General features: G+C 44.7%; 1 protein-coding gene across 2 annotated transcripts in view; it reads left to right on the top strand.

Annotated features, from left to right (window-relative positions):
* Positions 1-13,820, top strand: part of SYNPR (synaptoporin) — a 117,729-nt gene that overhangs the window by 68,169 nt on the left and 35,740 nt on the right. The window lies entirely within an intron of this gene.

Genomic DNA, 13,820 nt, shown 5'->3' with positions numbered 1-13,820 from the left:
AGCTCATCTGGGGTCTCTCTTTATATTTGTTCAACACCTAGCTTGCAAATCCATGACGCTTGCTGGGGGCCTCTGCAGCCTTCTTGTGTCCCTGCCATAATGCATGTTTTGTGCAAGGTTATAGGTTGCAAAGAAGAATTTTTCCAATTATATGAGTTGGTTTAAAAAAAAGTATCAGATTTACCCAAAGAACCTTGTCTGTTTTGTGCAATTAACTTCTCTCAGACCTGGCCTAACTCCCAAACCCCCGAATGATGCAGCAGTCATAAGTGCAGAAAGACAGAACCTGAGCTGGCAACAAGCTGGCACACGCCTTATCCCTGCACCCTACGCACACTTAGGTATATTCAGCCTAGGAGCAGGAGTTGGGCATTTGTGCATTGCCCCATCCATTGCTGTGAGGTTGCAGGGCACTAGCCCTACAGGAGCTCCCTTCTGTGTGCTTGCAGATGGGTGCAGGGCTAGTGTATGTGTGTGTCTAGGTCCATAAGAGGCTTGGGAGTGAAAAGGAAGCCCAGTGCTTGCTTAGATGTGTAACCTGGCATGTGTGCCTGTCGCCCCTAACACCCACCCATCCTTCAGTGGCATATGTGATCAGGTTTGTCCCCTGAGCAGGGCACAAAGGGAAGCTCCTCTTGCCTTTGTTAAACAAGCAGTGTGGGGCTGGAGGGGGAATGCCCACAAGCACCCCTGCCCAATAAGTCCATTGAGATCCCCCCAGTGCTGTCCTACAACACTGCTCTCAGGCTGTCTGCTGAGGGGCACAGTCCGAGCTGTTTGAAGCAGGTGCAATGCCTGGTTTTTGATGGCTGGCCCATGCGGGGCAGGAAATCCTTCTATGCAGCATGCCCAGGGAAGTCATGTAGATGTGCCAGGGGTCCATGGTCCACCTGAGACCAAGTGGGAAGGGCTGCGCAAGTCAGTGGCGCACTGGACAGATGTGCTGCATCTCATGTCACATCTGGCTACCTTTGACTTGCCAGCCCAGATGGCCAAGGGGCATTCACAGCTGGGTTGAATGGGCAGTAAGAGGCTCAAATTCCTGTCTCTGGATCCATATCTGCTCCATCCGCGCTCTCCCCAGCAAGAGAGTAGGATGCTGTGAAAGCCCCATCATATCTGCTTCCTCCTCTTCTCATGCCCAGCCTCCGGCTTTGCCAGTGAGATGGACCAGACGTTGTTGTGCTCTTTCCCTGACCCCCTCGTTCTTTGTCTAGCCAGTCTCGGAGGCCTGAGATGACATTTCCAGTGTCCCGTTGCAACTTTAGCCTGTTACACAGGTGGGTCTTTTTAAAGGAACACAATTGTCAATGCGTTTCCGAAGCACCACAGCAAAGTATAAACACAGCAAATATATGGCAACCAGCTCATAAGCCAGAGACATATGGGCACCAACAACTCATTAACGGACTGATTTAGTTAAAAGGGGTTGGAGGATTAGCATAACCCATGTCTTAATTAAAAGAGAGATCACACTCACTTAGGATCAGTGTGCATGAAGCCTCTCACTGCCATGACCGAGGGTTCTGCCAAGTGCTGGTGGCAGGGGAAACTGTCCCTCTGTCTGTTTTACATCCCGGTCTTGAGGTTTTCTTGTTTGTGAGCCTCGTCTAGCTGCAGGAGTGGGGTGGCTTTAGCTAACCAGCCTGCCCCTGGACTCCATGAACCATCTAGCAAGTCACTCCACATTGGATCAATGGGGAGCACAGACACCTGGTTTGTGTTCATAACACAAACATGTATGAAGGCAGAAAAACCAACTGTGTGCATAATATAGGAAATGATGCGGTGAAATCTCTGCATCTGTACAGCCCCTAGCATAAAGGGCTCCCTAGCAGGGATAACGCAAATAGCTAATACCACTCGAATTAAATTATCTGGTTACTGCAATTTACTCTTAGCCTGCTCAGGAGATTCAGCTGTTTTCCATTTACTGTGGTTTTTCTTTTGGTTCCTTGTGTTATCAGCTGTCTTATTACTCTACAGGTCAGAATCTGCAGATCGAGCAGCTTAGGTAACCATTTCCAGAGGTGTTGATGGAGCATTATAAAAAGCACAACAGACAAGCACATATTGATGCATTATTGGTTTTTAAACAAGTGCCTGCTCTTTTCCTCATCTGCTAAGATTTGAAGCATATTGGGAGGTGACAAGGAAAATGCACAACAACTGTTAGTCGGGATAAATAAAATGAAGCTTGATTATTTCAGGTTTGCAAATAATATTGAACAAGAAATAAATATTGTATTGGAACTTGGAGAGGTCAAGCCAGGGGGTCCCATTGAACTGATTGTGTTTGCAGTCCAGTCCAACTGCAGAGTTTCTGTCTTTAAATATTAAAATCGAATGAAAATCTGTGAAAAGAGAAAGAGAGGCATGACATATGTTAGGGGAAAAAAAGCAAGACTGAGGGATGTGCAAGAGAGAAACGACTACAACAATCAATATGTAACCTAGAGGAAAAGGAACTTTAAAAAAAATTGAATGGCCCCGTTATTCATGATACTGTTTTAGTTATAAGTGAGTCTAGCTTTTTTCAGAGCTGCACTTTCCAGTAAAATACTGGGAGTGGAAAGAATGAAGACCTGTTTATGAATAGGAAGAGGAGGAGCTGAAAAATACAGGCAGAAAATGGTTTTAATTTAGCAAATTTCTCTTTCCTTGAAACGTCATTCTCTTTGCCTTCCCAGAGCTTGCAAAGAGCAGGTTTGACTTTGTTGTTACCTATTGTTTTAAAATGTCTCAAGCCAAGGTATTTCATTTTTTTTTATATTTATAAGAAATATGAAATCTGTGTTGCGCTTGAGCTTGAATGTTATATAAATAGAGCAGCCTGAACCCTTCCAACTTCAGGTAGAAGTAGCTTAGGGAGTTTTCCATCTGAGGGTCAGAAACAGGGGTCAGGGGGTGGGCACACTGAAATTATGCATCGTTGAACCGGCAGTCTTGATTTTCCCCCCTGTGCTTAAGTGAGGCTTGGGTCTTGCACACAGGTCACCGGATGCTCGATGGTTATAAGCTTTACACATTTATAGTCACACGTTTCACCTGCTGCTTTCTAACACTCAGGGTTGCTGAGTGCTGGACTAGATTACTGAAGGAGGCGGTGGGGTTTCCATTAATGGAGGGTAGGACTAGATGACCTCTCCAGGCCCCTTTCCAGCTTCTGTGGTTATCCTTCCTGCATAGATCGAAGGGGGGACAAGATTTACCCAGGTTCATGCACAAAGGCAGGGGTAGAGGTGGGAACTGAGCCCAGCCCTTCTAATTCCCTGTGCCACCAGGCCATTTTTCTTCTCTTCCTTTTGCCACTTGCAATTCCTCCCTCCCTCACCTTCCCTGCTCTCCACCTGTCTTTCTCCTGTCTTGCTCCTGTCCAGCTCTTGCATGCTCACATGCACATACATTCTGCCCACAAGTGGTTAAAATGTTGAGAGTCAGAAGATAAGGAGTTGAGACAAATTCCTTGTGAAACCTTTTTCTTTTTTTTTTATCGAGCAGCTGACACCATGCTTCTGCCCTCATGCCCACTTCAATGCTCTCCTCCCTTTGGAGACCTCGCTGTTATGGCCACGACTGCTCCTCGTCCTTGCTTTCCTCTCCTTCTGTATCTCCCCCCCCCCCCCTTAGTGCCCTGCCTCTTCCCTTGTGCTTGGACAAACCCAGCATGTCACTTGGCAGGTGTGAGGTGTAGCAGGTGGAAGCCTAATTGTTTAATGGTTTTGAAAGCCCTGGGAGCTCTCCAGAGGAAAGAGGCTGCATCCACGATGTTTCGCTATCCTCTGTGCAAAGCTTTCTGTGTTTATCTTCCCAATGTTTGTCGGGTTTGAAATTTTTTCCCACTCACATCATTTGTATGGGTTTTCTTAAGCTTCCTTAGAAATGGTAAAAAAAATACCAAACGGGGGCAGGAGAAGATGCTGCACCGCTAAGCCACCCTACAGAGCAATACTCATTGCTAAAAGGAAGGCATTGATGGCCTCTGATGTGTGCTGCCACGACAATAATGAGGTTAATGCCCTTCCATTCATCCAGAAACATCTTAGCTAACGTGTAATTTAAGGTTGTCAATGAGCAATAATTAGATCATAAATAATACAGCATGATTTGAAGGATGGTGGCCTTTCCTGTAATGATCGCTTTTTAGGCAATGATGACACAGGGGAGCACTTTTCTGTCTTTCCCTCATGCTGTGCCCTGTCTTCGGCAAAGGTGAGTGTCACCAGGTTTTGTTGGGTTTTATTTTTCTAGTTAATGTGACGCTTTGCCTATCATTTTGTCCGTGTGCATTTGGTGGGATGCAATAAGAGCAAGACATTTTTGATAAAATGGCCAGGTAATTCTGGGAAAGATGAAAAGAAGCTAATGGAAAGAACAAAGAATAAGATGAGATAATGAAGTGATTACAGCACCCATCAGGCTCTGTTCCTAGAGGACATTTATCTGTCTGCAGCGCCTGCCAGGCTTCTGAAAAGCACAACTGTGCAGCACCGAATTACAACCCTCACTCCCCGAACCTGAGTAGAGCTGCAGGGTATGGGCATGGCTATGCAGGGAGCTCCCAGTCTGCACGCAAGAGCACAGGGGTTTTCTAGCTGGAAATGGTGTCCACTTGTTGCTGTTGTAGCTGGATTTTGGAAGCTGTGCTCTAGAAACAGGAAGGATTTGCTAGGTTCCCAAACCTAAGGCCACCCTCTGCTGATGTGCACTCCCCTTCCTTAAAATTAACTATGTCCCTAAGGAGCCTATACTGCCTCGTCCTGCCAGCCAGTGTCAACACCTGTGCACAGGACCTGGATAGTTTGCATTTTGAGTCAGCTCACAGTTGTGATACATGAGAGTTGCAGCATGTTGGAGAGGTCTTTTGAAATGAAACATACTGTACAAGCCCAGTTCCACTATCCTAAACATCCTGGAAGGAAAAAATCCTACTTGCTAATAGCAGTGTGGATCATGCATCTTTCCATCTTGCTTTAGGCTGCAGTTGATAGATAGCAAGCAGGCTTTTAAAAAGTGAGGTCTCTGTAGTCTTGGCTGCAGATGGGGGACCCAGGAGGTTTGTGATTGGCATTGCGTGTCCTGGAAGACTCGCATTTGCCTGGCACAGGGTGCATCTAACGCTAATCTCTCATCCTAATGCTATGTGCATGCATGCAGGAGGGCGGGTCTCCCTATGGAGATTTGTTTGTTGTAACCTGTTTACTTGGGTGGTTTTAACTTCCAGCAGTTGATACAGATTTTACAAAATCAATAGCTAATAATTCCCAAAAGTCGTATGGGGGGAAAAAAAAGTGTTCTCCTGGGAGTTATAACTATATTGTATTTTTTTTACATGTGTGAAGCTTTTGCAGTTTCTGACATGCAAACTACATGGAAATTAGGACTGCATTTAGAATACATCTTCCTGAGTTCAGGTGACTATGAGCTTTAGGGGCCTTTGTACACGCCACGTTTTTTGCCCTTTCTTGCTCTGCAACTGCATGACTGTTTGCACAAGTGGGATTTCTGGCTGCTTTAAAAGTCTTTCTTGTGCATTGAAGTAAAACTCTTCAGACGTAGTTTAGTTTATCTTACCAGGAATTAAAGCTTAGAGTAGCACGTGTGTATGTAAGCTCAACTAATAGCAGATCTTTAGAAAAACCGGGGTAAATGGATAGGTAGTGCTGCCTGTGGACAGCAGAAAAGGACCATCCCAAGTTGCTGTGCTGCAGCAGTTCTGGTAGGCCAGGAGCACTTAAGAGGAGTTTCCAGGTCATATTGTTGTCCCACCAAAGCGATCCTAGTCCTAACAAATATTAAGACCTCAAACAGTAGCTGAGTGCACAGAAATGTACTGTGTTGAACCTTGCTTTCATCTTGTTTTAAAAAGAACAATATACAAGAATATACTTGTGTTACGATTGCATTGTAAGGGCTGTAACTTCCATAGTGTTTCGTGAACTGGAAAAGCAAATCGCTCTTTGAACCCCTCCATTTCAACACAATGAGAAGTATCCCAGCAGAGTTCCCAAATGACAAAGGTGCTGCTATATACACTATGCATCTGTTTGTTGTGTATAGATTGTTTCTTTTTCAGGGAGACTGAATATGGAGGAGTTAGAGTCTATGGCCAGAAAGAAAATTATGCATTGAAAGCAACCTTGCAACTTGTAGAGGTCTTAAAGAAACCTGGGCATTATGTGTGTGTTGTGGAGTGAACCGAAGTAGTTTTTCACTTTTGTGCATATTGTGTGGGTAGGTTTGTTTTATGACTACCTTTCAGTTCACAAGGTCCGTAAAATTTTCTAGACAAGCCTTTGTTTTCTTCATGTTAACTCTTCTGTGTATTCTGCCAATTATAGCATAAGCATTTGCTTATGCTGCTGACCCATTACATGCTGGATGATTAAATATATCTCATTAGCTTGCATTACATTTTGAACTTAATAAATTGGAAAAACATTACAGAGAGTTCTGTCTGGCCATCAGAAGCAGCAATATTCGTTACCTCAAAGACTGGGCACCTAATCTTTTGGTATACAATTGGGTTTTATTCTATTAAAATATAATGAGAAAGGACTACAGTGCCATTATGTGGTGGAACAAAATGGGTTTTTTGGAATAATCAATGGAAGATGATTAAGAAAGATAAAGATTTTCTTCAAAGGAAAAAGGAGAAAATAGCCTTCTTGGAGTTAAAGTATTGTAAAACTGGATTGTTATAACATGAACTTTACTCTCCAAAATATCTCCAGTTTCAGTTCTGTAATCCTTCCATTAAGAATCCAATTAAGCATTTTTTTTTTTGGTGAAAATTTGAAGCCCTAAATTAAATTCTGTGCTCCACACCAGATTGTTTTTCAGGAGTCCCAATGGCTCTTACTAATGAGGGTAGCATCTAGCATCACTTAACTTGCTGGTGCTGAGTTTTTTGGACTAGCCATGGTACTAAAGAGTAACTTTTTAAAGGCCAGATTGTGATATTTCCTCCTGAACTTGAGTCAAGTGCTGCCTCAGGAGCTCAACCACCATATTGTGATACCTGCTGGGTTGAGGAGAAGACCAAGCATGAATCAGGGTATGGACAAGAAAGATCTTCTGCCATATCCTCCATCAGCCCCTCATGTAACCCTAAGGTGTGAGTTCAGTAACCACACTGCATTTTTATCCTTACTGACTTTTCACCAAGGCAGTTGTCCCCAGCTCTGCCAGCCCATGAGCTGCTCCTACTTTTGAAAGCATTGGCCAAGACTTTCACATGTTGGTGCATGAGCATTCAACTGAAGATGCTTCGAAGGGCCCTGATTTTCACAGACTGGATGTCTCGCTTCTGCAAAGTGTTGGCACTTAGTCTGAACTGAAGTTAACATGCGTCCTAGAGCATCTTACTGCTGTTGATGCAACACAGCTGACAGATACAATGGCCAGCAGACTTCCAAGGATTGTCAGACAGACTCCTATGGCGGTTCCCCATGTCCAAGAATAACCAGAATTGGCAACTTCAAAGAAGGGTCCAGAAAGATGTGACATGGGCAACTATGGCAAAAAAATACGGATCTTGCTCAGTGATATGCATCAGTCTTCCGTGATGGAGAATAACTCTGACCATCTGTTGCCAGAACAGTCGGTGTGACACCTGTTTAGCTTTTAGGCACCCACGTCTTTTATTGGGTCTAGCTCGAGGCGCCAACGGGGTTTGAGTACTTACTGCTCCTTGGAAAACCCCAGTCTATACGCAAACTATATTTAGAGCACTTGTTTTTCTCAGCCTTGTTTTGTTCAGTGGAAGTCTTTTCTCATATAATGCATCATATAGCTAAGAATTGTCTTAATGGTTTTCCCATAGGGAAAAGAGTGGGTTAAAATTACAGGAAGAAAAGGTTTTCCAGCTCAGAAATAGCTTTGCACCCCCCCCAGCCCCCCAAAAAGAGAGACTGCAGGAGATTCTCCACGCCTTGAACTCTGAGAGGTTCACTCATCTCTCTCAGTTACAACCCACACGGTATAGATGAGTGGAAGCACGGAGGTGGAAGATTTATCTCAGTCTGTAACACTGCTGTTTGTTTAAAAGAGGTCGGAGGAATCTTGGCAGCTAGTGGACAATTGCCATAACTCTTTATTTCCCATTCGGATACGAATTGATCTCAGCAGTCTCTGTGGGTAACCGTCGAAGGAAAATAATTCTGTGTTAGTTGTGCTCTGCACACCCTCACGGCGCTGAGCGATATTGCAATGTTAACAACTGCTAATTTATCAACCCGCCAAATTCATATAATTCCAAATCCCAAAGTCGATAATCAGGTAACCTCCTGCACATATATTGTTGCTTGCAGGAGAGGTGATTCCACGCTGCCAGCATCTCAGATGTAAGCAGGAAAAATGCCAAGATTGAAAAAAAGGAACCAGCAGAGAATTGGACCAGTTCTCTTTAGTCTTTTGCCAGTGACATATTTTGGGACATCACCTCTGCCTTAAATGATTTTCCATACCTTTGTTTAGAGCCTTTGAATCTACCCACTACCATCTTAAACTTTTGGATCGCTTTCTATTTTTTTCGTAAAAAACAAACCAATAAACAGACCCCCAAATCCCAGAATTTAATTAAGAGACTCAATGGCATGGTTTATACAGATTATTGTGCAGTCTGAGAGCCTCAAGGCTTGAAATACAACATTTGGAACAAACTATGGTTCCTGGCGGCTGCTTTCCTCCAGGGAAGAGAAGGTGTAAAGCAAATGCAGAATTTGGCAAATGCTTCTCAGTCTCTTTATTACAGTGCTGGGAAAGGCTAGCTTTTATTCCAGCCCCATGCTAAGAAATGTATCTTTCTCAGACCTTCTCCCCGGATAGACAAAGCCTTGGCTGGTATGATGGATTTGGGGCTGGTCCTGCTTGGAGCAGGGCATTGGACTAACATGACCTCCTGAGGTCCCTTCAACCCTCATTTTTTATTACTCTAAATGCCTAAACATTTCTGTTTAAAGGTGCAAATATTACAATATTTAATGTTTCCATTGAGGCGTCATACATTGCATTTGGCTTTCCATTTGAAAGTGGGGAGGGGAAGAAACCTATGTTTAAGGGTGTGTATGAGTCAATATGAACTCTTTTAGCCCAAAGTAGAAGATTGAAACACCAACATGGTTAAAGTTTAAAAGCTGGCAACCATGCTCAATTAATGCAACCACAAAGTAGGGAAGAGGGAAACGGCATTCCCCCATTCCTGCACAGGGTTTTTGTAATCTCACCTGCCTTCAAAAAATGGCAGGCCTAAACTCTTGTCCATGTTGTCTGTCTTGGGCCTCATCTTTTTTTTAATCATTTTTTCTCAGCCAGTGGCCAGCACAGCCACTTTGGGCAGGAGTTCAGAGGCTGAAGCATTTTAGGAACCAAGCTACAGACAGCATTGGCAAAAGAAAAAAAGTGGCCCACGGAAGTGCTACCGAACGGAGTGGGCACTGATTGAAAGCATTGTAGAGCCCTTCCTGTGAGATAAGACAAACAAACTTCTTCAAGTCTGACAAGGTTCTTGGGGTAGACGTGATATCTTTTATTAGACCAACTAAATAGTTGGCAAAAATGTTTTTGCAAGCTTTGGGGCACAAACACCCTTCTTTAGGAATAGGGTGAGTCTGCTGGTGAATTATGCTCTCTCTTGGGTGCAGTAGAAGCCAATATGCAAAATGCGTGTCTGTGAAAATGTTAGGCTTCTTGAAGTCTAACACACAAGTTTTGGCCCACCTTGGGGGAGGCATTTGAGCAAAGAATCTCACTTTATGGGCTTGTGCGCAGTTTGCTGGGTATACAGAGGGCTGATTTCCTTTTCACATTTAGGGTCCTGCCACACATTCAAATGAAAGCTGGAGACAAACCAGCTAGAAAGTTGTTACACATTTTCAAGCACTAACATTGCAACTGGTTGGCTCTTTTTATAGCTGGAGAGTCATTTTTGTGGTGTGATAATGATCTGCATGTGTGGCTGGCGTGAATGTATCGCGCGACTCGCTAGTTAAGTGCGTGATATATGTAATGTGCAGCAGGGATTAATGGCTGCGCCTTGTAGCTTATCGAACTGATAAGACCGGTCAAAGGAAGTGCTACCAGTCAAAAAAAAAAAATTCATACCCATCCCCTACCCCCAAAGGCCAGCGTTGTGCCGTTTGCCTGCTCTTAGAAGGTGACATGTGAGCAAGGCTCTTGCTGCTTGAAAGGTTTGGTGGACCTCTGAGTTGGCACACCTCCAGGGACAGCACTGCCCCTCACTTGGGGCACAGCCCAAGGGTGCAGCCCCTGGGCTCAGCTGTAAAGCAGGACAAAGATTGATCTGATTTTTTAATAGGAACAGTGACGTGCGTGAGCAGTCCAGCTGGGGGTATCAGCAAGCACAGATTTGTGGGCAGGGAGTAAATAGCAATATTGAAAAACACATTCTCTTTGCCCATAAACTTTTCAATTTCAGGAAGGCCAAATTTAATAAAATTATCTTCCAAGTGGAGTTTTTATCAGATGTGGCCCATAAAAGCTCCCGTTACAGGGTTTATAGCTGCCATTCACAGAAATCCTACTGTCATAAAGCACGGCGGCAGGGTTTACAGCCTCCCTACTGCTGCCAAGGAGCTTGGGCGCACATAGAACCTGGTGAGTAAACCTTGGTTTCAATACATCCTCTTCTGAATCGACAGCATGAAATTGTAGAAGTGGAAATGGCAGCCAGACAAAGAAGAGTTGCTTGGGCTGGAGGAAAAGGGTACTTGCAAGTTCATTATGGAAGCCAGAGCTGTCTTTGGCAGATCCCATGCAGTGTGAAATAGGGACTGTCTGAAAAGAGGTGTTAATTTTATACACCCTGTGGGGCCAGTCGTTAGCAGCTGTGTCAATTCCATGTGGTAGCCATAGATGAGCCAGGACTAACGGAAGTGAGAGGGCAATCCCCAGTCCTGTGTAGTGGGATCTCTACCCAACCCCTTTCTCCCCAAAAGTCACCACCTTCTCCAAGGAGGCTTGCAAAGCACAAAAGGCTGCTGGAAACAGCCATCAGCATTGCCAAGAAGCAGGATTGGAAAGAAGCATGTGGCTTTGCAAGGCTGTGGCATTAGGTTAGGGATGGGGAAGACACAAAGGGGGCTGAGCAGACTGCTGGGCAAGTGCGTGCCCTGTTAGCTGGTCTTGGTGAAGCTAATGGCAGGGGGACAAGTCTCAAGCAGGCAAGGTTCCTGTCTAAATTCAGGGCCAGTTTTGAGTCCAGCACTAAAGAGGGCAGCTCTGAGGAGCAGGAGTGTATCTTGAACCCTCCTAATAACTTCAGTGATGAGGCTGTGGGCACAACACATTGCTGGCATAAATGCATACAAACCTTCATGATGATGCACCTTAAACTTGTACATTTTCTTGTCTTACCTCGGTGCACTATGCCCTAGCCGGCAGGAAAGAGGAGACACTGCTGGGTATTTACGGCATGGCCGTCTTATTCTGCGCCTCTTCAACTCCTGTTTTATTTATTGCGACCTATTCATCGGTGTGGCTCCCTGCACAGCTGCAAGAGAGTTGCATATGCAGCTCTGTTAATTAGGCAGAAGCGGGTCAGCACTGATGCTTCGCATTCTGCCCATATATTGTTTTCCACCTTTGCCACACACATCGAGATGCAATGATTAAGACCAAGTTTTGGTGCCGTTCTGTGTGTTGATTCATTCCAAGGGCAGAAACGCCCGTATTTGCAGAAGCAATGATTGAGCTTCGTCTAGTATCGAGGTGCATTGAGTTGCATTACACTAGGACTAGCTATGGTTTCCAGGTCTATATTTAACAAGATGATTTACAGCAAACCTTACCTTCCCTTTTCCCTGCTCACCTTTTCAGCCAGGCTGGTATAAAAAAAAAAAGGGGGGGGGTTTAATGAACGGTTTATTATTCCTTGCCCATCACTGCTGTTTGTTGTTTAAAACGTGCTGGCCTTATCAGGTCCAAACCAACACCCCATTGTGTGAGGTGCAAGAACCAAACCCCAAAACACTGGCCATCTCGGGTCATGGCACAATGTGGGGAAGGAGAAAGGGACGGGCAACAGAAGGAGAAGAGAGGAGAGTGAGGGTGCAGTAAGCCAGTGCTGTGGTGTAAAAGGCCTTATGATTCATTGCTGGCTGGCCAGGTTCTGGAGGCATCATGAGAGACGGAAGTGAAGGCTCAGTAATGTTTACCAAAGTTTTAAAAATGAACCGTTTTCTATGGGATTTGCACAGACTCTATTCCTGTAGTAATAAAAACCCTCTGAGTTTTGGGGGTGGGGGTTTGGCCCCTGGGAGGTAGAGAAACACAGACCACGAGGGTAGGAAGGGACCTCAGGAGGTCGCATCTAGTCCAGCCCCTGCTCACAGCAGGATGAGCCCCAACTACATCATCCCAGCCAAAGCTTTGTCTAGCCAGGTCTTAAACACCTCCAAGGATGGAGGTAGTAAGGTACAATGCTTCCTCTCTAATCACCTCCTCTTTTCATCCTTCCCAAAATGCCCTGTTTACTTGGTGTTGGTCTTAATTAGGTGTCAAGCTTCTTGAGCAAGGACCAGCCAACAGAGAAACGAGTACGAGTTACCACCCGCCACGTGCAGCAGATGCACATGTCATGTGTGCTCTCTGGATGGATGGGAGATGGTAACATCCTGCCAGTTGCTCAAGGAGCTGGGATCGTCTGCCTAGTCTTGATGGGGATCTCCAAAATGAAGCTGGAGTCTAGCCAATGCTCTGGAAATGGCCAGGTCACTAACCTGGCAATCTTTTGACGTGATAATGTCCGTCTACATCTCCAATTATAACGCAGAGAGAGTTAGTGTAGACATATATAATCTATTGTGCAGATGCAAAGACAGCAAGATAATGAAACTCCCAGCCTGGCTGCAGTTGTGCTGTGAATTGGAGCGGTCAGCAGGACCTTGACAGACACTGCGTGCTAATTGGGGCCAAGGCACTTTTAAGGGGTTAGCATACGCCGCAGTTCTCTAATTCCCATCTCCCTAATCCTCTTTACTGGGGCTTTCATTCTTCCTCTAATGTACTTTTCCTGTTGCTGCTTGTTGCTGTTTCTTCAGTGCTCAAGTACGGTCTCGGCTTTATTTGACATATGTTCAGCCTTGCATTCTTCCTTAGTCACCAACCTTTGTTGTTAGTATGATCATTACCGCACTCCAGACAGTCGCATTTCACCCCGCGTCAATTGATGAAGTTCTGCAAAACCAGTTCCACTTTTTGCCTTTCTGCATTCAAAACTGATCCAAAAAGAAATTAGCTTGACTGCATCCACTCCCCACACATTTTCCTCTACTCCCCCTTTGAGGATCGAGATAAAATAAGCCTAAAATCTGAACGACAATCATTTTTGTCCATGTCTAGACTGACTGACTGAATTTATTCTGGAGTTTGGTTTGCTTTCTTTTTGCTTGGGTATTGATTAATTGCATCTCCATATCTGCCGCAGATAACGATTGAAGAAAAATAAATAGTGTGCATCGTTATTCAAAGTTATGCATTGCCGTATGCAAATCAGCAAAGGGCAAGGCGATTACTTGTTTCGCATGTTTTATAAAACATAGCCACATGAACCATGTCTCTGCCTTTTCATCGCTCCATCGGCATCCCTACCTTAGCTTCTTACAACATTATGCAATGATTTTACCTGCATTTAAGAGCCTCAGATAACTCTGGTTCCAGTCTTTCTTTGTGCATGCCTTGTTTGCTAGGTCCTAAATTGGCTAGTACTAATTGGTAGCACTGAGAGCAGGGGAGTCTTCTAATTGTGCCTCCTCATCAGAGATGCTTCCTTATTTTCAGACTCACCAGCTTGCATTGCT

The sequence above is a fragment of the Crocodylus siamensis genome, chromosome 11, assembly GCF_052110815.1.
Source record: "Crocodylus siamensis isolate JL-2025a chromosome 11, ASM5211081v1, whole genome shotgun sequence".
NCBI classification, from domain to species: Eukaryota; Metazoa; Chordata; order Crocodylia; family Crocodylidae; genus Crocodylus; species Crocodylus siamensis.
This window is presented reverse-complemented; position numbering and strand designations above follow the sequence as displayed.